General features: G+C 42.1%; 1 long non-coding RNA gene across 2 annotated transcripts; it reads right to left on the bottom strand.

The window, feature by feature from the left end:
- Positions 1-1,092: 1,092 nt before the first annotated feature.
- On the bottom strand, positions 1,093-23,828 carry LOC143515104 (uncharacterized). 2 transcript variants are annotated; one of them, XR_013131039.1, is made up of 3 exons: positions 23,664-23,828; positions 3,001-3,392; positions 1,093-2,910 (listed from the first exon to the last, which is right to left on the bottom strand). It is a non-coding gene; the product is annotated as an uncharacterized LOC143515104 (long non-coding RNA). The 2 variants fall into 2 exon arrangements; XR_013131038.1 differs by lacking the exon at positions 23,664-23,828 and adding an exon at positions 13,886-23,443.
- Positions 23,829-23,877: the final 49 nt, after the last annotated feature.

The following is a 23,877-nucleotide window of genomic DNA, read 5'->3' as shown; positions in this document are numbered from 1 at the left end:
CTCCCCCCCCCCCATCGACAGATGGCCACGCCCTCCCCCCCCATCGACAGATGGCAATGGCCACTCCCCTTCTCTTTTTTTAACCTTCCATTAAGAACAGATAGCTATGCCCCACTTACACTTCCTAAGAACTGATGCCTGTGCTTACATCTTCCTTGCTAGTTTCTTTATTGCGAATCTGTTGCCTTTGTGCAGTGTTTTGTTAATGTCTTTGTCTTAAATTGGTCAGATTTGACTTTACTAAAAGATTTTTTTGCAAGTTGTAGATCTCGTTATTTGCCTTATGTGACCCATTTTTTTTTTATTATGCTCATTTCAATATGAGTGATTTAAACCAATGACATGGGGTTAATAAAATGAGGGAAGTAATGATACTATTACAAGACCTGTCCCAGTCCTCCTGATGATTTCTGGATGGTTGACTACACCAGATATACATATTCACATGAATTGCTTCACATCCAAATTGCTAAATGAACTGGATAATGGACTAGCTGCTAATCCTGTTTGCCTTCCACTGGGAGAAGCCTCGCTCTCCATCCAGACTGACACCAGCCCCTGACCAGTCATGTGTCACTTTCCTCTCAACCACATTTCCCCATCATACCCAAGTTCCCTGATGCTTCATTCCTCTCTAATGGTGTTTGGGGTGTTGAAAGGGTCCTATCTCACCTCTGCTTTATCTGGCATGTGGTTGCTTCTTCCAGTCTCCTGTGAGACAGCCTTGTCTCAGTTTCCAAGACACCTTCCCGTGCCCTCCAGGCAGGGTACCCGCGGGTCCTTAAAATGTCTTAAATTTAGTTTTCCATATTCAAGGCCTAAAAATGTCTTAAAATGTCTGGAATTTTATGAGGGGAGGCATTAAATTATTATAAGTGTGTGTTGTTCAGTTGTTCTGGCGCGATTGCAGAAAAAAACCACTCCAGGGTCCTAGTGCTAGATTCCTAGCGTTGGAGTATACAGCCTCAACAACGTCAACATTTTTCGTTCGCCAACCCCCCCCCCCCGGTCAACAATTCTCATGCGCCACCCCCCCCCCGTCAACGATGTGGAACACACCTGCATCCCCAGTAATAGTATAATTTTTTCTTGTGAGAGGTATTAAAAAGGTCTTAAAAGTCATTGAATTTGAGATAAAAAAAATGTGCAGATACCCTGCCTCCAGGGATTCAAGTGTGAATTCCTGCCCATTCTCATTGAATCCCTGCTCCAACCTCCTTTGGCTCACTTGGGCCCCTGTATTGTACCACTTCTCTTACTCATGTTACCTTAAATTCTTCCTCCAAGGACTTGAATGATAGGTGTTCATAATGCATAATGCTTTTTGCAAACTACTAACATATAGACCTATTCCAAAAAAATGAGAATATCAGGGAAAAGTTGATTAATTTCCATAATTCCATTCAAAAAGTTAAACTTTCATAGATTATAGATTCAGGGCCCACAATTTAAACAATTTATTTGTATATTTTTACATAATTTGGGCATCCAGGGGGGTATTTCTGAAAGTGGGTTTAACTAACTCTAAACTTAACGCTGAACTTTGAGTTGTCTTAACCCGATCTGACATACTCAGAGTTTTCGGTTCCAAAATGGCTGATCGGAGTTAAAGTAATCAGGGTTGCTCAAGTCAACTTGAGTAGGTTTACCCAGACAGAAGTGCCTTCACGCTTAACTATAAAGGCATTGTTATTGGAACGCAGATAAATAACATTTATTGTGGACTTAAATGCAAAAAATCAGCTGAGCATCGTATTTCACACCACTGTAGCTTGAAGTATTAATGACTGCATATGCAGAATATTTTGATATTATTAAGCGTAAAGGTAATACTGCGGCAGCTGCTAGAGAAAGGCAGTCAGCATTAGGGGTGTGTTTAAAAAATCGATCTTCATTTGAATGATTTGATATCGATTTATGAAACCTGAGATTGATCTTTAGAATTAGCCAATTTTCCCCGCATATGCGTACCATTTTAACGTCTCACGTTTTATCTCGCGAGACCATCCTTTTTTTCTCGAGCACCGCCACTTGGCTGGGGCCATCAGTTAAGCATGGCTGCAGCAAGAGTAAAAATGCCCAAGAACCTGAAGGCAGATGTATGGTTACATTTTGGATTCAGAAACCATGATGGTAGGGAAGAGTTGGATAAAAGCACAGCCGTGTGTAAACTGTGCAACATGGAGGTGAAATATTGTGGGAATACCACAAATCTGAGAAATCATTTAACGCCATCCTGATATTCAAAAAACGCCAGAACCCAAACAAACTCCACTAGAGAAGGCATTTGCGATCTATCTACAAGTTCTCCCCGTGCCAAAAAAATAATCGAAGTGCTTGAATTCCACTTTTTAAAACACTTACTAGACCAAATGCAATCACTCGTTGCAGTTCCTTTCTCTTCCTCTGTTGTGTTGTCTCTTCTCTTGTTTTTGACTATTTTCCTGTATTTCTCATGGAGGATCATGAAGTGATTGACTGCATTTGGTCTAGTGTTTTAATCCTTGCCATACTCCAGAATGGCAAAACAACATCCAGTGTATCATGGGCTAGAGACCTATTGTCACTGTTGGGATTCTTATTTCTCAAATGCAGGAAATACTGGAACACCTGGCGATTTTAGGAAGTAGGAAGTTGACAGCCACTGATGCTGGAGCTGGGCTGCCCAATGAGATAGACATGACTGGATGACCTTGTGGCAGGAGCTTTCTCCACCTTTCTTCTCTTCTCCGTTGGAAGCGTCCGCCTTGATGTTGAAGTCATAGACTTGATGGGCTTGCGTAGGACGCTCCGGGAGCTTGCTCAGCGCGGGAGAGAGGGGTTCTCAGCAAAGTGCCGGGCAAATGGCCTCGACGAGGCGGCTGACGCTGGGCCACTGAGCAGGCCCCGCTGCCCTGTCCGAGGAAGCAGCTGCAGGCAGACACAGACAGAAATCAGTGACACGGCTACAAGCCAACCTAGAAAATCCTGACGCTACTGGATTACTGAAGGTTCGCCTACCGCTTCAGACTCTGTGTCCCAGCGACAACAGAGGTCTACGAATGGCTGCTTTTGAACCGTCCCTTCTAGGGCTGGGTATCGATTCAAATTCCAAGAATCGATCCGATTCCGATTCTGAAGATTAAGAATCGATTTATTTCAATTTCATCCGATTTAATCGATTCGATCCGATTCGAATGGCTGCTTTTGAACCGTCCCTTCACCAGTCGGTGTCTGTGACGTGGCGGGCAGGCAGCACTGCCTTTGTCGCTCTCTGGCAGTTTGTCCTGGAGAGCAACGATGCCGTCCACCCTCTGCTGTGTCACAAAAGCCTGGTGACGCAGCTCCACCGGACTGTCAGCCACGTCGACCACGCGATGATCGCCTTGAACGCCGTCGGGTCCCAGACTCTCCTGGGAATTAAAGAAAGAGAAATACAGATATTTCTGTATCCTAATCGTCAGGACATCACCCCTCCTTCCCCTCTGTCTTGCCAGCAATTAGCAGGACCAAACATCACCCTTTATTATGTTAATTCACAGAGCAAGACTGAGGCAGCAGCTCTGTGAGCTCTGTGGTGCACCCAGAAAGCCTAATACTACCGCTACTAATATCCTCTGTAAATATATTATATAGCTACTGCTAAATTTTTGTTGTGTATCTGTAAATAAAGTATAGCACATGTATTTGTTTGATCCTCTCATTGCCTTTATTGGGTATATTCTGTCTAGAATAGATTCAAACTATTTTTTTCCCAATTATTTAGCTGCTACATGCACAATGAATGGATGGATGGCTGGATGGATGGAGTGTACTTGGTGTTTAAGAAAGCCAATTAGCACCGCCATCATAATGCTAATTTCCGCTAGCAATCCTATGGGATTTCCAATATATCATTAGCATCAAGCTAATTGTCGGCTGAGAGTGAAGTCAAACCTTTCATATATTAGGGTCATTCCAGGATTTTGGTACATTTCCTGTCCCACCACTTAAATTTCAAATGTACATATCCAAAATATCTAAATGACAATTTTTAAAAAAACATTGTACTTGTTATAAGACAAACTGTAAAATTTGGTGGAAAAATAAGCGCCTTAGATATTATTCAAAAGACCGAATACCTTTGAACCACCTCAAAAAATGGCCATTTTCTCTTGTCCCACACATTGGGTGACCAACTCCTTTGCCAAATTTAACAATTAAAATAAGCTCTAAATAAATTACTTCCTCTTGTATATTGTTGAAATGCATCTCCTTTACTTATGAAAGCAACTTATTTGGTCTACATTGTATTGCATGTCACAGTTTTTACACTATTAAGTTGTGTCCCACAACATGCGTGCAACCCTGTTACCATAAGGAATTTTATCTGGCAGAGAAAGGGTTAAAAATATTTGTGTACTAGCACAAAGGAATTTGCATCACAAGGACATTTCCTGCCCACATGGCAAGAAAAATGGTAAGTGCTCTAACAATTTTCAAGGTTTTTTTCCAAATATGTTTGTCCAAGTTGTGTGTGTCACTCAGTGAATGCAACCCTGTTCCTCATATTGTAAGACTAATATTGAGTAGAGTCAAAATTTACTTTATATACTTATATAACCATATTTGTCCTTGATCTTGTATACATAGCTAAATTTTACAGTGAGCATCTGTTCCTGGGGTAGACCACAATTTAGCCTAAATTTGCAACCCTGTTAGTCGCAACCCTGTTACTGCATACCAATTTACTGCACACCAATCTAATAAAGAAAAAACTTCTTCCATATCTGAGATTGACAAATCAAACTTTTTGATAGTTTATAACCTGTAGATTATAAATATATGATTTAAAATGATCAAATTGAAGATCAAATTTTCAGAAGTTACCACCCCTGAAATGTATCAAAATCCTGGAATAACCCATTATCATTTCCTTCATTTGATTATTAATGAAACTAATAGTATATTTTTTATTAAATTGAATTATCAATGTATCTTTACCTTATAAAGGATTAAAGGTGTATGAACCCTGCAAACATGACTTTGTTCATTGTGCTGAAGTGCGGCGCGCGCGAAGTTACAAAATTCGAGAGGTGCACGAGCTCGCGAAGCGACAGTGCACGAGCGGAGTCACCACGATTACGTCGTTTTCGGCGCGCGAACGTGACGCGTCAAGTATAAAGCTGTGAAGTTTTCTCAACAGCTGGCAATAGTGTTACTGCACAAAGGAGCTGTCTCACTCCTCAACATGTTGATCAGCTCCTTTTCTTGCAGAAAAAATTGACAATCTCCAAGATGTCAGAAAGCAGTCATGAATAAATCTTAGTTTTGGACCTTAATGTTTACAATATTCAGAACTATGTTCATAAATGTTTTTGTTACATGTAAAAAAAAACAACTTAATTTGCACTTTAAAAGTCTGTTCAAAACCGCTTTCAATGCCTTTTCTGGTAAAGGAGCTACAGTTGTGATCAAATTTATTCAACCCCCAATGCTGCGAAGGGTTTTATGGAATTCAGTGCACATTTGTAATTGTGTTCATAATGAAATCTTACAAGGACTTGTTAAAGAACTAAATGCAACTAAGATAGCATCAATTTTTTTTGTCATAAAGTATTAAATGGCCTTTTTGTGATTTCTTCATTGACACAATTATTCAACCCCTTTACGACTACCACTCCTAAGAACAGAGGTTCATTCCAGTGTTTTCCATCAGGTATTGAAAACATCTGTGGATGTCAACGAGCAGCAATCAAGCATGATAAGCACCAATTAGGCAGATTTAAAAGGACTGTGATACTCAGCTCCTTCTAGACATCTACTGGTGTGTTTCCAAGCATGGTGAAGGCAAGAGAATGGTCCCAGAAGACAAGAGAAGAGGTTATTGCTCTTCACAAGAATGGCAATGGATATAAAAAGATTGCGAAGTTGTTAAATATTCCAAGAGACACTATCGGAAGTATCATTCGCAAGTTCAAGTTAAAGGGCACAGTGGAAACGTTACCTGGTCGTGGCAGAAAGAAGATCCTGACCGCGACTGCTGTGCGCTACCTGAAGCGTAATGTGGAGAAAAATCCCCGCGTGACTGCTAAGGAACTGAAAAAAGACCTGTCAGATGTGGGCACTGAAGTTTCAGCTCAGACAATAAGGCGCGCACTGCATAACGAAGACCTCCATGCCAGAACGCCCAGACGCACCCCCTTGCTGACTCCAAAGAACAAGAAAAGTCGACTGCAGTATGCCAAAAGTCATGTGGACAAGCCACAAAGGTTTTGGAACAGTGTACTGTGGTCAGATGAAACTAAATTAGAACTGTTTGGGACAATGGACCAGCGCTATGTTTGGAGAAGGAAGAACCAGGCTTATGAACAAAAGAACACCTTGCCTACTGTGAAGCATGGCGGGGGGTCAATTATGCTTTGGGGCTGTTTTGCTTCTAATGGTACAGGAAAGCTTCAACGTGTGCAGGGTACCATGAATTCCCTTCAGTACCAGGAGATCTTGGAGGAAAATGTGATGGAGTCAGTCACAAACCTGCGGCTTGGGAGACGTTGGACCTTCCAACAGGACAATGATCCGAAGCACACATCCAAGTCCACTAGAGCATGGTTGAACATGAAAGGCTGGAACATTCTAGAGTGGCCATCGCAATCACCAGACTTAAATCCAATTGAGAACCTCTGGTGGGACCTAAAGAAGGCAGTTGCAGTGCGCAAGCCTAAGAATGTGACTGAACTGGAGGCTTTTGCCCATGAAGAATGGGCTAAGATACCCATAGGTCGCTGCAAGACACTTGTGTCAAGCTATGCTTCACGCTTGAAAGCTGTCATAACTGGAAAAGGATGTTGTACTAAGTACTAAAAAATAATGTCACTAGGGGGTTGAATAAAACTGATAATGATGTGAGCACAGTAAAGACATTTGTGGTTATTCCATCATAAATATTATGTTATGTTTGTCTAATTTATAAGTGCCTCTTTGATATAATTGTAAATAAGATGACTGAAATGATCAAAATCAATGTCAAACTGGCCAAAACACTTTATTTCAGTGGGGGTTGAATAAATTTGATCACAACTGTATGTGGAAGAGTGTGCATTAATTGATATTAAAAAAAGAATGTAACTGTTGTTCACAGTATAAACACACTAATATCTTAATACATTTGAATAAAGTTTGAGTGTTCCTTGTATCATTACAACATTTCACATTCAAACTACACTTTTTATTGTAACTGAAATGTCCCTACAAGAATCGATATTGAATCGGATCGAATCGAATTGAATCGGGACCTTGTGAATCGGAATCGAAATGGGAAATCAGTGGTGATACCCACCCCTAGTCAGCATGTCAAAAAAATTACCAACAGAGTTCATGCATGAGTGAAAATTATATTTTTTTTATTTAGCAGATTATATATATATATATATATATATATATATATATATATATATATATATATATATATATATATATATATTAGTGGTGGGACTTTAACGCGTTAATTTCGATTAATTAATTACAGGAAAATTAACGCACTAAAAATATTAACGCATTTTAACGCATGAGACACTTTTGCACCGTGGAATGTTTCTCCGTGCACGAGTTCCAGACATACAGATTATATGGACGCACAATAAGATGAGCATGATGCAGATGACTGAAGAGGCTACGTTGGTGGATGGGAAATTTAAATATAAGAAACTTCCAGATGGAAGTACAAACAAAAATAATGTTATTTGCACTTTATGTAGGAACGAGTTCGCTTATCACAGGAGCACTTCCACCCTTCGTTACCGCCTCAACGCAAAACAGTTTGGGGCTAACGCGCAGGTCAGTAATGATAACTTAGCTGATAAATGTATTCCTAGTACGATATGGTGAGCAAACGTCCGTATTTCCCGGGACATGTCCGCATTTCACATCCTGTCCCGGGCGTCGCGGGGTTTTTTTAGGTGAGGAAATGTCCTGGGGTGAGTTTCCCAAAACGTTCTTAGCGCTAAGTACTTCGTAACTTCGTTCTTACGTACGAGGTTAAGAAGTACTTAGCGCTAAGAACGTTTTGGGAAACTCACCCCTGGTTTTTAAATTACCTTCATTGGACCATTAAGACTGGATTAAACTTTCGCGAGTGACCGTAGCGCGCGACTCCGCACGCGTTTATACATGACGCGTCATATTATTTGCAGTGTTGTTCGCTCTCTGTGGTCGAAGATAAAGGCTTACAAGAAGCGCTGCACATTGCGTCAACTGATGCAAGTTACGAACTGCCGTCCAGAAGGACAATGTCGAAGAAAATCCAGCTGCTGTAGGAAAGGGAAGTAAAACAGGTTATTGTGAAGAGCGCCACAAATGTGGCTCTGACTGGGGATCACTGGACCTCTGTTAGCAACAAGAATTATCTTGGTGTGACAGCTCATATTATAAATGATGAATCTGATCTGATCCAGTCATTTGCTTTGAGCATGCAGAAGACCACTTCTAGGCACTATGGAGATCCCTGTGGCAGAGGCCTGGGAAATTAAAGAAAAATATACCATCTAAAATGGTGTTAAAAAACATCTTCTGATTTACTTAAATTCTTCCAATATCCTGAGCAAAACTTCCCAAATTAAACAACATTTTTGGTCAGAATTTCCAGTGTTCTGAACTGTTTTCTGTACTCATCTATTGGTCTATGTAGTAGACTGGTGGAAAAATAAACAAGATGTTGAAGTTTATGATTATGTTCATTGATTCATTCATCATTCAAACTTGAATTAATATTTCTCATGTTAAATACTGAAATGCGATTATAATGTGATTAATTTCGATTAATTAATTACAAAGCTTCCGATTAATTCGATTAATTTTTTTGATCGTGTCCCACCCCTAATATATATTTATGCCTAGGAAACACCACAAAACTGGGCACTAGTCATTTTAAAACCAGACATACTTTTTGGACATACAGTAACTTTGCTGACAGGTTCCGCATCTCTTACACTAAGAAAACTTCCACTAGCAAAAAGACGAAGAGCGATGTATAAAAATCCAGAAAAAAATGAGGGCTGATCCGCAATCTGTAATATTTGAAATGTGACACTTAATAATGTTACTAATGTAAGTAATGGATTGTGCTGAAAAACGATAACGTTCATTTAAGAAAATCATCCGAAAATTATAGTAGGCCTATGTCTATTTCGGGGTTTTATAACATGTTCCCGATGAAGAGCTCGGCGAATAAATTGAGCTTCAATATTCACAGGATCCTGGAGGAAAGGACATGTCATGACGATGTGTTTGTAACTCGGGTTTAAGTTCAAGTTAACCTGCCAGCAAGCAGGTTAGCTTCAGAGCATAAGTTGCTATAGAAACTGACACCGAGTTTGTTTTAACCCGTTTTCTGGAACAGAAAAGTCCGGGTTTTAGTGAACTCAGAGTTAACATAGCCGGAGTTAGACACTTAACCTGGTTTCTGGAATACCCCCCAGCTCATACAACCCACTAAAACAGGATTTCAAAACAATTCGAATACTGTGGAGAAATCAGCCCAAATTTTGAAGGGCATGAATGTTTTAAACAGTGTGACACACTAATCATCTACTAAACTCAAAGCACCTGCACATATTTCCCCAGGTGTCATTAAATTGCTTCAGTTTGGTTCAATATGGGGAAGACTGCAGACATAACAACTGGCCAGAAGACCATCACTGATACGCCACAAAAGTTCATAGCTAAGGAGGCTGGCTATTCACAAAGTGCTGTGTCCAAGCATATCAATGGAAAGTCTAGTGGAAGGACAAAATGTGGCAGGAGAAGATGCACTAGCAAAAGATATGACTGTGGTCTTCAGAGGATTATCAAAAATAATTCACATTCAGACGCATCTGGGAAATGGGCTACAACTGTGGGGTTCCTCGGGTCAAGCCACTTCTGAACCTGAGCCAACGTAGGATACATCTCAGCTGGGCCAAGGAGAAGGGCTGGTCCTCTTTTCCAATGAAAGTAAAGTGTGTCTTTAATTCAGGAACCAAGGTCCATGGGTTTGGAGTAAGATTTGTAAGGAACAGAACCCAAACTGCTTGAGGTCCAGTGTAAAATACCCACAGTCAGTCATGATTTGGTGCAGGGGTTGGTAAACTCTGCTTTCTTTAATCCAAGGTCACTGCACCAGTCTACCAGAATGTTTTAGAGGACTTCATGATTCCTTCTGCTGAGGATCTGTATGGAGATGCAGATATCATCTTGCAGCAGGTCCAAGCCGCCAGAAGCACCAAAGCCTGGTTTGATGCCCATGCCATCACAGTGCTTGTCTGGCCAGCCAACTCACTGGCCGTAAACCCCATTGAGAATCTATTGGCGCATTTCCACTAGGGCCTGCTTGGCGCGGTACGGTTCGATACGGATCGATTCGGTCGCGTTGTGTTTCCATTACAATGGTGGACCACCACAATGTGGGTGGAGTCGCTGTTGGCGCGCGGGTTGTAGTGTCGTGACATCATTTGTATGCGACCACAACACCGGTCGATGCCCCTTAACACATACCATTATTGTATCTTATTTATCTTTATCTTCATTATTGTATGTGGTTGCTCTAATTATTGATAATAATTTGGTATTACTCAAACAGGCTGAACACACCCTGCATAAAAAGCATCAGTCATACAATCAAATGAAATCAAACTTTATTATGAAATATAGATATTTAAAGTACAACATATGTAAATAATATAGTTATAGTTAAAAAAGTGCAAAAAGCAAATTACCTAAAAATAACGTATAGCTTTATATGAAATAAATATTTATAGTACTACAAGCAACATTTTGTGTGCTTTTACTGGAATCTGTCTTGCATGGTGTTCACAAGTTTGCCAAGCACCCCGAGGAAAGCCCGGTTGAAGGAAACATTTTCCGCCAACTCCGCTCGCCTCGTCAGTGGAAGGGGAATCTTGAACGTAAAAAATAACAAATATTAAACACAAGCATTCCCGTGAAAGCAACAACAATATAGCGTAACTGCACAAAATGTGTAGCACGTCATCGCTGCTCATGCTTTGTTTATGGCTACAGCTAACTAGCAACTAGCAAGGCTAAGAGCTAGCTATTGTACAGTAGTGACTGTGGTGGTAACATTAACTACAAACACAGCTCTAAATTCCTGCGTTTACAATAGATGCGTTCATATTACGTTCATATTACATCTTTTACGAGCCTAGTAAAACTGAAATCACAATACACTCACCATTCTCCGTGGCCTCCAGCACCGACATTGTCGTGTCCAGCACGTTTTCTCTTCCGTTACTGGCTGGCCGGTGACCGTATATGGCATCCATTTGCTGGTACCATTTCCAGTCTTTGCGGTTTTGCTCCGCTGCGTCCGTTATGGTCCTTCACCGCCCGGTAATCGCTTTTAAGCTTTTTTAGCTTGGACCGACCGGCACTGCTGAACGATCCGCTGGTAGCCATGAGTGGCCATTAGCGCAGAAACCTCGCTAAAAACCTTTACATTTCTAGTGGCCCCGTCCAGTTCGCCCTGGATTTTTTGATCGCTGATTATTAACAGAAAGGTTTGTACCTCGGCGTTTGACCAGGGAACAGACTTCGCTCCTTGGGTTTTAAAAATGGCTGAGGAGTCCATAGCATAGCGGAGGAGTCGCTCTCCTGACGCAACCTGTGACGACACTCCCTGGCCAATCAGTATCATGCTGTTCCTCCACGTCACAGAACTGTACCGCTTCGGAATGGTTAGAACCTCGAGCGAGTAGGTACGAAAAAAGTACCCGAAGGAACCGGCAGACTGGGACCTGGTACTAATGGAAACACTCACAAACCGTCGCGAATCGAACCGTACCGCGCCAAGCAGGCCCTAGTGGAAATGGGCCATATGGGGTAGTCTCAAGAGGAAAATGAGGGCCACCAGACCCAATAACAAAGAAGAGCTAACAGCAAGCATCAAGGAAATCTGGGCCCCCATAGTAGAGGTCTGTGCGGGACTGCTTTTTTAATCCCGCTCCTACTTGCTTTAGTCCCGCTCCCGCCCGCTCCTGCTTGTTTTAGTCCCGCTCCCACCAAAAAATTGCTTGTTTTATTCCGGCTCCCGCCCGCTCCTGCTTGTTTTAGTCCCGCTCCCACCCAAAAATCGCTTGTTCTAATATGAATTTAATTAATTAAATTTAGTACTTGAAATTTTCTTATGTATTTATTAAAACAGCAATATAGTGATGGATCGCGTTGTCCCATTTCTTACCACAGTCCAAACACATGCCGTCAGGTGACGTACAGCAACACTTTCTGACATCTATCACAACAAGCAAATGGTAGACGACTTGCATCTCCATTAATTACAATGGATTAGGACTTCCATACATCAGACTTTCCTGTAGTTGGCTTACTTGTGGTGTATTCGCCTGTTTTAATTTTCCACAGCTGAAACTGGTTGACCGTCTACAGTCTCTGCCATTTCTGTATCAAAATGACAAAATGACGCACACTTCATGTTCACGTGATTGTAATGGTGGCGTACCCGCAGGTAATGAGGGATTCATATGCAGGTGGAAAATACGTAGCTTTTAATGAGAAACAAAGAATAAGCAGACCCCGTAGGGAAAGCAGGCAGCAGCACAACAAGGGCAAGGGAAAAGGGAGAGTAAAAAAACCAGGCAGAGTGTCAAAAAACCAAAAACTGTTCTATCGTGGCAGGCAGAGGTACAGGAGGGCTAGGCAAATGGGAGAATATCAAGAGGTCAGAGCAAGGATCAATAAACCAGGAATATCAGACAGAGTATGTAGAAATACGGCTTGGTATGCAACACGGGGAAGCAATACTTCGCAATGGAGTGTGTATACAGAGTCCTTAAGTAGGGTGTGCTGAGTGTTTCATTGGATTCAGGTGTGCTGGTTAGTATTCCGGCGATGGCTCCCTCTGGCGGTCACGGGCGTGATTGCTGTTCCTGACAGTGATCAGTTGCTTAGCCAATATTTTAGTTTATTGCTTACTTACTGAATGATTAGTTGTTTTTGTCCTTTTCCTTATGCATGGAAATCCTTGTGTTGTTATTATTATTATAATTTTCTAGACTATTTATTAATTTGCGGGATTTTTCTACATGTATATGTGGTCCTGTTCCCGTATCGCCTGGACTAATTAAACTCCCGTTCCCGCCAATAACAATTAAATTCTGTCCCGCACCGCAAGATATTCTGACGAGTCCCGCGGGACCCATGGGTTTACCGCGGGAGTGCATACTTCTACCCCATAGCTCCCAGGCAATGACACAGGCTGATTGCTTCAATGCCACGCTGCATCGAGGCAGTGATTAAAACAAAGGGATTCCCAACCAAGTATTGAAGATTGACGTATCGTTTTGAAAGTACCATATTTTGATTTGATGTGATCCTAATTTCTTTTTTTTTCTGCCAAAACTGAAGTAGTTTGGGCTGATTTCTCCACAGTAGTCATGGCCTGGTGGTAGGGAACTGGTCTTGTGACCGGAGGGTCGTGGGTTCGATTCCCAGACCTGAGGCCATGACTGAGGTGCCCTTGAGCAAGGCACCTATCCCCAACTGCTCCCTGGGCACCGGGCTAGGGGTGCTTACTGCTCTGGGCACGTGTGATCCAGTGTTGCCAACTTAGCGACTTTGTCACTATATTTAGCGACTTTTCAGACCCTCTAGCGACTTTTTGTACTAAAAAGCGACTAGCGACAAATCTAGCGACTTTTTGTGGTGTTATTGGAGACTTTTGGCGACTCTGAACAAACACGCTCTTTAGTTGCTGTCCTCTGGGCCGTGAGCCCCACAACACTCAGTGCAGTCTCACACTCAGAGCAGACCCTCACCGCTCCACGTCCACACTGCAAATGAACTGCGCATGCCCAAAGCTGCTGCCGACGGGGGATGTAAATATGTGAGACACGAAAAGAAATCACTGAATTTAACTCACACAGTCTCAGTCATTCTTCACCTCATTCACCACGTAGCCGGTCACTCGACTCATCCACAGTGCAGCTCTGTGAAAGCTAAACATCTAGCTTGCTCATCATGTCTCACTCTAAACTCTATTCTCAATGTAACCCACATAAATTGTACTGGGTTACTGGTCGTAGGTATAGTGTTTGCCCCAGTCCACTAGATGGTGCTGTGCCGCGCATAAATTACGTCATCGCAACTTGAAAGAAGACTTGAGAACGGCATCTTTTTTTTAGTAGTTAATTGAGTTCCCACAAGTAGTATAAATATAAAGATTTGACAACATTTTGACATTTAACCATTTAATTTCAAATTTTTCCTTTGTTTAACCTATCCAAGAAGAAGTATTTGGTTGAATTGGTCTTAATCATTGAATCTCCGGTGAGTGTCTGTTTTACAATGCGAGTCAGTGCATTAGACATTGGTTAGCTTCTTGCTACTCTTGAGGTAAAACGAACTATTCTGATGGTCTAATTTTGTATTTTGTTATATGTAGAGTTAAAGAGAAAAAAAAAACCAGTCGGAGATATATTGAAACGGAATTTTATTATTTTAAAACCGTCGTTTAGTGTAGTTTTAAAACCGCCGTTTAGTGTAGTCTTAAAACCGCCATGTTACCTCAGAAAGAAAAAAAACCGCCATTCTGATCGCGTGCACCTTGCGTGTGCGCGTTTCCGTGATGTGGTACAGGAGCGCGTACAAACAATGTTGAGCTACGAGGTTACTCTATAGGGTTAATGTTTTATGCTTAAAGCCATCGTGATGACATTTTGAATGTAATATAATATGGTACACATATAGTGAGTTGTTAATGGCTTACTGTTGATATGGTAATTGTCTAACTGTGAATGTATGTCTCACATGTGTTAACTAGCGTTATAAATGTCATTCAACTGAACTGTTACTATATTGCACAGTTGTTTAAGTGTTTGATTTACATTAGATAGAGAAACAATATTTGAAATAATATTTGAGCTTAAGTGTTAATACTTAAGATATGAAGTGAAACAATCTTGCATGGTATTAATGAGGCTGTCTTTCACTGCCATGTGCAGATTGGTTTTTTTTTTGTTGTGATGCATATTCTGCCACGATTGAGAGAGAGAGCGATACGGCGAGCCAGTGACCTTCCCAAGGATCGTGATCAGCGTGTGTGTGTGTGTGTCAACCTGTGACCTGGATGCACCCTACTCACATCAGCCTTGGACGACAGATAAGAATTCATATATACATCACTCACATACTACCCGGGTAGTGATTTTAAAGGCCTTGTTTTTTTTTATTCTTTTTTTTGTGCTTTGAATTACGCAGTGCGTATGAAGATTTTTTTTTTTCTTCCTATTTTTTTTGGGGGGGATTTAACATTGAGTTGAGCATTGAACTTTATTATATCTTTATATTATACCTTGTACATTGAGTAACTGACTGACCATACGTTCTGCTGACTGACAGAGTTTTATATATATTTTTTTTTACTGTGATTCTTGGCTTTTCTTTCTTCTTGTTGTTTACAATAAATATTACTGTTTACCTTTCTCATTTAAATTCTGGTCATTGCCAATTCTCTCCCTATAGTCGAACCTAGCTCCATGACCCTAGTGATACAATAAACCTGTATGCTAAGTTAGAATCCTTACATCTCTTTTCGTGGCGAGCCAGCCAGGAGAGTTTTGAGCACGACCTCGACCATTAAATCAACATTTGTTTTAGTGTTTTCCACGCATTAAGTGGTCGTTACGTTGAAGAAAAACAATTATTTCGAGACATGGATTTCGAGCAGAAGTATGGTGTCAAACACGAGTGTTCCGTGGCCCTATTCGGTATTAATCACACTGATACTGATGCAGACATCACTAAAACTTTCAAGAAATACGGTAAAGTAGCTCAAATAGTGAGATTACCAAGCGGAGTAGATGGTAAATGTTCCGCCATCGTTGAGTTTGAATCTGACGCTGCAAGAGCTTCCATCGAACCCCACTTACATTCTAGCATACAGAGTGTCACCGAAACCACTGTAACATGGTACATAGTGTCGAAGCCCTCATGCTGACAGTTCATGACTCTAGCGACTCCAGCGACCTAGATGACAGTAGCGATGCTGACTCTGTCCATAGCTTCATTCCCCTCATAGCCAGATGTAGAAAGACCCCCACGCCTACGGAGCCTTACTTAGAGGCACCTAAGCAGACTAAGAAGAAACCCTGTGCTGTGGCTAAGCAGAGCGACGCGCCCCCTGCATTCGAGGAGCTGGACGAAACGATGCTGAACCCGCCAGAGGTGAGACGTTTCGTCGTTGAACATGTGATAAAGGACAATACCCCCCAATTCCAGAACCAGTCCAAGTGGTTGCGCTCCTTCTCAGGCAAAGTGCCAAAACCACCAGGCGAAGCTGATTTTGAGACATGGCTGCTTCATGTGGAACTGATGTTCCATGACCAAACTTCCATCGAGGTGCAGCGAAGGAAAATTCTGGAAAGCTTGCTTCCCCCAGCGTCAGATGTTGTGAGGCAGCTAGGTTCATCTGCCCACCCTAGGGACTACACTAGGCTTTTGGAGTCTGCGTATGGTATTGTTGAAGATGGCGAAGAGATTTTTGCCAAGTTTCTCAATACGAATCAAGACCCTGGAGAAAAAGCTTCCAGCTACCTGCAGAGGCTGCAAACTCTGCTGAGCACTGCTGTGAAAAGAGGCGGAGTCAAGGCGTCTGCTGTGAACCGCCACCTAATGAAGCAGTTTAAGCGTGGCTGCTGGGACCATGACCTCGTCCTGCAGCTGGAGCTGAAAGGTGAAAAGTCCCTCGATTTTGCTGACTTCCTGCTGCAATTACGAACTGAGGAAGACAAGAGAGCAACCAAGCTTGAGCGCATGAGCCGCCATTTGGGGCCATCCAAAACCAAAACCTTAATGAATACTCAGAGTGTGGTGAACACCGCCTGCGTCTCTGAATACAATGCCGATATACTACAAGCCTATGTACTGGAGACTGAGAATCTCAGGAAACAAGTTGCTGCGCTGCAAATGCAGCTTGACTCAAAGAAATGTAGAAAAGAAAAGAAACCTGCAGTCCCCCAGTCTGCCCTGAATCGACCCACAATCCAAGCAGAGGCTCAAATCCACAAAGCAATTTCTCAGGTTCCACCCAGGCCCCGGCCCAAGGCCTGGTTCTGTTTTCGATGTGGAGGTGATGGCCACATAGCCAAAGCTTGTGAGAATCCTTTGAACAAGGCTGCTGTCGACCTCAAGTACAAAGAATTGAAGGTGAAGCAGGACGAATGGGCGGCTAAGTATGGTCCTTATTTAAACTGAGCGCGGCTTCTGGAGGGGGGCATCCTGAAGCCATTGAAAGAGACACTAGTCCCGAGAAAAGGGGAAAAACACAATGTTGCTCCCTTACGCCCACAGAAAAGGAGCTCATGACTGGATTAGTCGGCTCAAGGTCCATGGTTAGTGTCGCCATCGGAGGAATCCAGCATGAGTGCCTAATTGATTCAGGTTCACAAGTGACCACGATCTCCCAGTCTTTTCACGATACCTACTTACCTTCTCATCCAGTTAATCCCCTAGACAACATAATTGACATGGAGGGAGCAGCAGGCCAGCGTGTGCCTTATACAGGTTACATTGAGGTTGACATAACATTCCCTGAAGCTTTTTTGGTAGGCCCAAGACCGTATCCACCTTGGCCCTCATTGTCCCTGATTATAGTGTCATCTCTGTCCTCATTGGCACTAATGCTCTGGACCTTTTATATGAAGGCTTCAATGACAGAGCCATTGCACCTGTTCAAGAGACCTGTGCATATGCTGTTCTCGTCAGGCACCTTCGCAGTCTGTACAGGGGCAAGACCGCACACAATGATAGAGTGGGCGTTGTCAAGCTCCTGCACAAGAAAACTGTAGTCATCCCACCAGGTCAACGAACAGTGCTAGACGGCTACACAAGAAACGTCAGTAGTTTTCCTGAGGCCCCCTTGCTCGTTGACTTCCCCTCTCGTTCACTACCAAGTGGGCTGACGTTTTGCTCTTATGTCATGTCAAGCCCCAGGAAGACATCTTTCAAAGTTCCTGTCTTGCTGAAGAACGAAACCACACATGACGTCACAGTGCCAGCACATTACACCTTAGCAAACCTCACAGCTCCGCTGTCTGTTTCTCCACTTACTTCCCTGAAGGGTGAAGGCCCAACCGGGTGCCCAGAGCCTGGATGCTCTGTGGCTGCTGAGAGCCCTGTTGCCTTGGACCTTGGCGATTCACCTCTCTCTGAAGAGTGGAAAGAAAGGATCAAGGAAAAACTGAATTCTATCCCTGAAGTTTTCGCAAGAGATGACCTTGACTACGGACATACAATAGCAGTCAAGCACAAAATCCGTCTTTCTGATCCAACACCCTTCAAGCAGAGGGTGAGGCCTATCCACCCGTCTGATTATGAGGCCGTCCATCTCCACCTGAAGGAGCTGTACGATGCCGACATCATAAGAGAATCTGAAAATCCGTTCGCATCACCGGTCGTCATCGTAAAGAAGAAGAGTGGTAAAATTCGATTATGCGTTGACTACAGGAAACTGAATTCGCAGACAATCAAAGATGCTTACGCCTTGCCGAACATCGAGGAAACCTTTGCAGCTCTAACAGGATCCAAATGGTTCTCTGTAATGGATTTAAAGTCGGGCTTCTACCAGGTGGAAATGGAGGAGGACGATAAACCCAAAACCGCCTTCGTCACGCCCATGGGATTCTGGGAATTTAATAGGATGCCGCAGGGGGTTACCAATGCTCCGAGCACCTTCCAGAGAGTCATGGAGAAATGCATGAGTTCCCTAAACTTGAAGGAAGTTCTTGTTTTCTTAGACGAACTTATTGTTTTCTCAGAAACCCTTGAACAGCACGAAGAGCGGCTTATGAGAGTCTTGCACCATCTAAAAGAATTCGGGCTCAAGTTGTCACCTGAGAAATGTCATTTTTTCCGGAAATCCGTGAAATACTTGGGACATGTCGTCTCTGAGAGTGGAGTTGAAACTGACCCCGACAAGATTTCAGCACTCACAACTTGGCCCAGACCAAACAATATCAGAGAGCTCAAGTCTTTTCTCGGGTTCACTGGCTATTACAGAAGGTTCATCAAGGACTTCTCAAAAATAGCAAAGCCCCTCAACGATCTGACTGCCGGCTATATCCCTGTAAAGAAAAATAACAAAACTAAGTCTTTCTCAAATGCTGACCTCAAGTCACCTTTTGCTGAAAAGTGGACGTCTAAGTGTGAGGAAGCCTTTAATAACCTCATCGAGAAGCTGACCACTGCCCCAATCCTTGGCTTTGCCAATTCAAGTTTACCCTACGTATTACACACTGATGCAAGCCGTCATGGTCTTGGGGCGGCTCTTTATCAACAACAAGATGGACAGATGAAGGTCATAGCCTACGCCAGTAGAGGACTGTCGAAATGCGAGCGAAGATACCCCACTCATAAGCTTGAGTTCCTTGCTCTGAAGTGGGCTGTAACCGACAAGTTGTCACACTACCTCTATGGTGCAGAGTTTACTGTTGTTACCGACAACAACCCCTTGACATATGTACTGTCATCTGCCAAACTAGATGCCGCCGGACATCGGTGGCTTGCCGCCCTGTCCAATTTCAACTTCAACATCCAGTACCGGGCCGGCAAGAGAAACCAGGATGCAGACGGTCTGTCCAGACGCCCCCACGACTGTGAACAGGCAGATTTCAGTGCTGAGGCTGAAGACAACAGAGTGCAGCAATTCCTGACTAAGTTCATGAGGGAGGAGAGTGACGCCACCTTCCCTCAAGAAGCAGTCAAAGCTGTTTGCCAGAGGCATAACCTAGAAAAGCCCTGCAATACAGAGGAAGAGAGTAACCATTTACCTGTAATTGTTGAGTCCCTCGCCATGGATGCGAACGTTATCCCGCCTGGGTTCACCCACTCTGATCTGCTTCCGGGGTCTTGCACCCTTCCCAGGATGTCACAGCTGGAATGGGCTGCTGAACAAAGGGCTGACCCGGCAATCAACAGGGTCATTGAAATTGTCAGTGCAGGAAAACGGCTTTCATACCGGGTGAGGCAGAAAGAGGATAGAGAAGTCCAACTGATGCTATGAGTTCAGGATCAACTTGTCATTGACAATGCCGTCCTTTATCGTAAGAGAGTGAATAAGAGTGAACCCTTGTTCCAACTGGTCCTTCCCAAGAAGTACCGCGAAATTGCTCTTGGAAGTCTCCATGATCTAGTTGGACACATGGGATTTGAAAGGACAGTCGACCTCGTCCGCATGTGTTTCTATTGGCCGAGGATGACCATGGATGTTGATGCAAAGGTGAAGACTTGTGAGAGATGCGTTCGTCGCAAAGCAAAAGCTGAGAAGACGGCTCGTCTAGTGAACATCCGGACCAGCAGACCACTCGAACTAGTCTGCATGGACTACTTGTCCTTGGAGCCTGACGTCAGTGGAACAAAGAACATACTTGTCATCACTGACCATTTTACTAAGTACGCTGTTGCCGTACCAACCACTGACCAAAAGGCCAAGACAGTAGCCAAGGCTCTGTGGAACCATTTTTTTGTCCATTATGGTCTGCCCGAACGCCTCCATAGCGACCAAGGTCACGACTTTGAATCTGCAGTAATCAAAGACCTCTGCCTCTTCCTTGGGATTGAAAAGACAAGAACTACTCCCTACCATCCGCGCGGTAACCCAGTTGAGCGGTTTAACCGTACACTTTTGGAGATGCTGGGTACCCTTGAAGAGGAAAACAAAGTCAAGTGGCGCGACTATGTTCAACCTTTAGTACATGCGTACAATTGTACCAAAAATGACACAACAAGCTTTTCTCCTTACCAGCTAATGTTTGGGAGACAGCCAAGCCTACCTATTGATGTTGCATTTGGCCTTAACCCAGCCGGCCAGAGTAGTGTCACTCACACGGAGTATGTGAAGCGTCTCAAGGAAAACCTGCAAGAGAGCTACAAAATTGCAATTGAGCACAGTGAGAACGTTGCCCTAAAAAACAAAGAAAGATATGACATGAAAGTAAGGGAAACTGTCCTAGAAGAAGGAGACCGTGTCCTGGTCAAGAACGTTGGATTGAAGGGAAAACACAAGATAGCGGATCGTTGGAGCCAAACCGTTTATAAAGTGTTGAAGCGTATCAACGATTCTCCTGTCTATGTCGTTGCCCCAGTCAACTCTGATGGTCCCGAGAGGACGTTACACCGTGACTTGCTCTTACCATGCGGTTTCCTGGTGCCATCCATCGAAGTAGAAGTGACTCAGCATACAAACAATGTTGAGCTACGAGGTTACTCTATAGGGTTAATGTTTTATGCTTAAAGCCATCGTGATGACATTTTGAATGTAATATAATATGGTACACATACAGTGAGTTGTTAATGGCTTACTGTTGATATGGTAATTGTCTAACTGTGAATGTATGTCTCACATGTGTTAACTAGCGTTATAAATGTCATTCAACTGAACTGTTACTATATTGCACAGTTGTTTAAGTGTTTGATTTACATTAGATAGAGAAACAATATTTGAAATAATATTTGAGCTTAAGTGTTAATACTTAAGATATGAAGTGAAACAATCTTGCATGGTATTAATGAGGCTGTCTTACACTGCCATGTGCAGATTGGTTTTTTTTTTGTTGTGATGCATCTTCTGCCACGATTGAGAGAGAGAGCGATACGGCGAGCCAGTGACCTTCCCAAGGATCGTGATCAGCGTGTGTGTGTGTGTGTCAACCTGTGACCTGGATGCACCCTACTCACATCAGCCTTGGACGACAGATAAGAATTCATATATACATCACTCATACTACCCGGGTAGTGATTTTAAAGGCCTTGTTTTTTTTTATTCTTTTTTTTTGTGCTTTGAATTATGCAAAGTGCGTATGAAGATTTTTTTTTTTTCCTTCCTATTTTTTTTGGGGGGGATTTAACATTGAGTTGAGCATTGAACTTTATTATATCTTTATATTATACCTTGTACATTGAGTAACTGACTGACCATACATTCTGCTGACTAAGAGTTTTATATATATTTTTTTACTGTGATTCTTGGCTTTTCTTTCTTCTTGTTGTTTACAATAAATATTACTGTTTACCTTTCTCATTTAAATTCTGGTCGTTGCCAATTCTCTCCCTATAGTCGAACCTAGCTCCATGACCCTAGTGATACAATAAACCTGTATGCTAAGTTAGAATCCTTACATCAAAAATACAGGAAAGAGTGGGAATCAAATCCTGAATTTAAAGGCTGGCTGAAGCCGTGTATTGGAGATAATACACGGGCATACTGCCTGTATTGTAAGATTGATTTCTATGCCAACTAGTTCCTGCTAACTGCTACTCATATATTAACATTTAACAACAAAGCAAAAAACTATTTATGTAATTTACGTAAAAATTATTTATACAAAGCATTAAAGTCATGTAGTTCTTTTGAGAAGTGACTGCCTATTTCAAAGGCAACAGATGTTGTTCATTTGTAGTTTTAACATATTTAGGGTGTTTTTTACTCATTTTTTTCTCTCCCAATGTTATTCCTTCAAAAACATGTATTATGCAAATTAGGTGATGACATCATTTAGCGACTTCTAGCGACTTTTAGAACAACCAATAGCGACTTTCTTTACTGAGGAGTTGGCAACAGTGGTGTGATCCACAGCCCCCTAGTAATCACTAGTTTGTGTGTGTGTTCCACGGACGTAATTTGGTGGGGGGATGGGGGGAACATGTCCCCCCAACTTTTTCAAAAGTCCCCCCCAGTTTTTACAGTTAAAACCAAATATTTAAATAGCGACGATCCATGTCCCCCCCACTTGTTATTACAAAATTACGTCCATGGTGTGTTCTAACTGCACAGATGGGTTAAAAGCGGAGGACAAATTTTGATTGCGGTGTAAAAATCACAATTGACAAAATACTGCAAAAATCAGTAGGCCTATTCTAATTTTTTGAAATTGTGTTTTCTTGGGTTTTATGAAGCCCAAATTATGTAAAAAATAAACAAATACTTGAAATTGTTTAAATTGTGAGCCCTGAATCTATAATCTATGAAAGTTTAACTTTTTGAATAGAATTATGGAAATTAATATTTTCCATGATATTATAATTTTTTTATGGGTCTTAATATATTTTAATAGACAGGCTTGAAACTATGGTTTCAGCTGTTTATTTTTTGCATTTTATAGACTTTTTCTGTTTAAAAAAAAGTCTTATCCACTTGAGTATATTTATCAACAATTTTATGTACATTCTGAAACACAAAATAGCATGGATAATCAGAAACGTCCTGCTTCTAAGCTTTCTGATATTGTATATTAAAGGAGCAGTTAGCCATTTTTAGCCATTGTAGCAAACAATATTTTTTTCATTCTTCAAATGAACTAAATTTATGCTCCACAGAGCGGGTCCACCAGAGGCTTATTGCTCCTTTAAGCAAGGAAATTGTTATGTTTTAGGACCATATGGTCTTTGCTACACATTTTGGTAAATCTCACCAAAATAAATTCAGTTCTTGATGTTACTCAAAATGCCACTTCCTGAGTTTCTATTCTTGAGTAAAAAAAAAAACAAATAGGTTTGTATTTTAAATCGCCTATGATTGTCCACAAGTGTCTACAAAATATTCTTGTCATGTTTTAAAAATGTTGAGGACATAGTGTATCAATCTACTGTACTAATCTACTCGTTGAGATAAGGTGAATGCTCGTTTAGAAAGCGCTTCATTTTACCTTTTTTGAGATACAGCCATTGAACCTGATCTCCACATGCAAAAATCGATTGCACAAAAACTCCAGCAATTACAATGGGGCTCCGAGCACTACGTGGAACTCTCCAACTTAAATTATTTCACACGAAAACTATTTTAATGACCTCGACAACAAATATACGAAATGTGCGTCAGAACCGTTGGCAAATGAAACACCTTTATTGGGAGAGTCGGCT

Source organism: Brachyhypopomus gauderio, chromosome 1 (assembly GCF_052324685.1).
Source record: "Brachyhypopomus gauderio isolate BG-103 chromosome 1, BGAUD_0.2, whole genome shotgun sequence".
In the NCBI taxonomy this organism is placed as follows: domain Eukaryota; kingdom Metazoa; phylum Chordata; class Actinopteri; order Gymnotiformes; family Hypopomidae; genus Brachyhypopomus; species Brachyhypopomus gauderio.
Note: the sequence above shows the minus strand (reverse complement) of the source record. Positions and strands in the feature narration are given on the sequence as shown.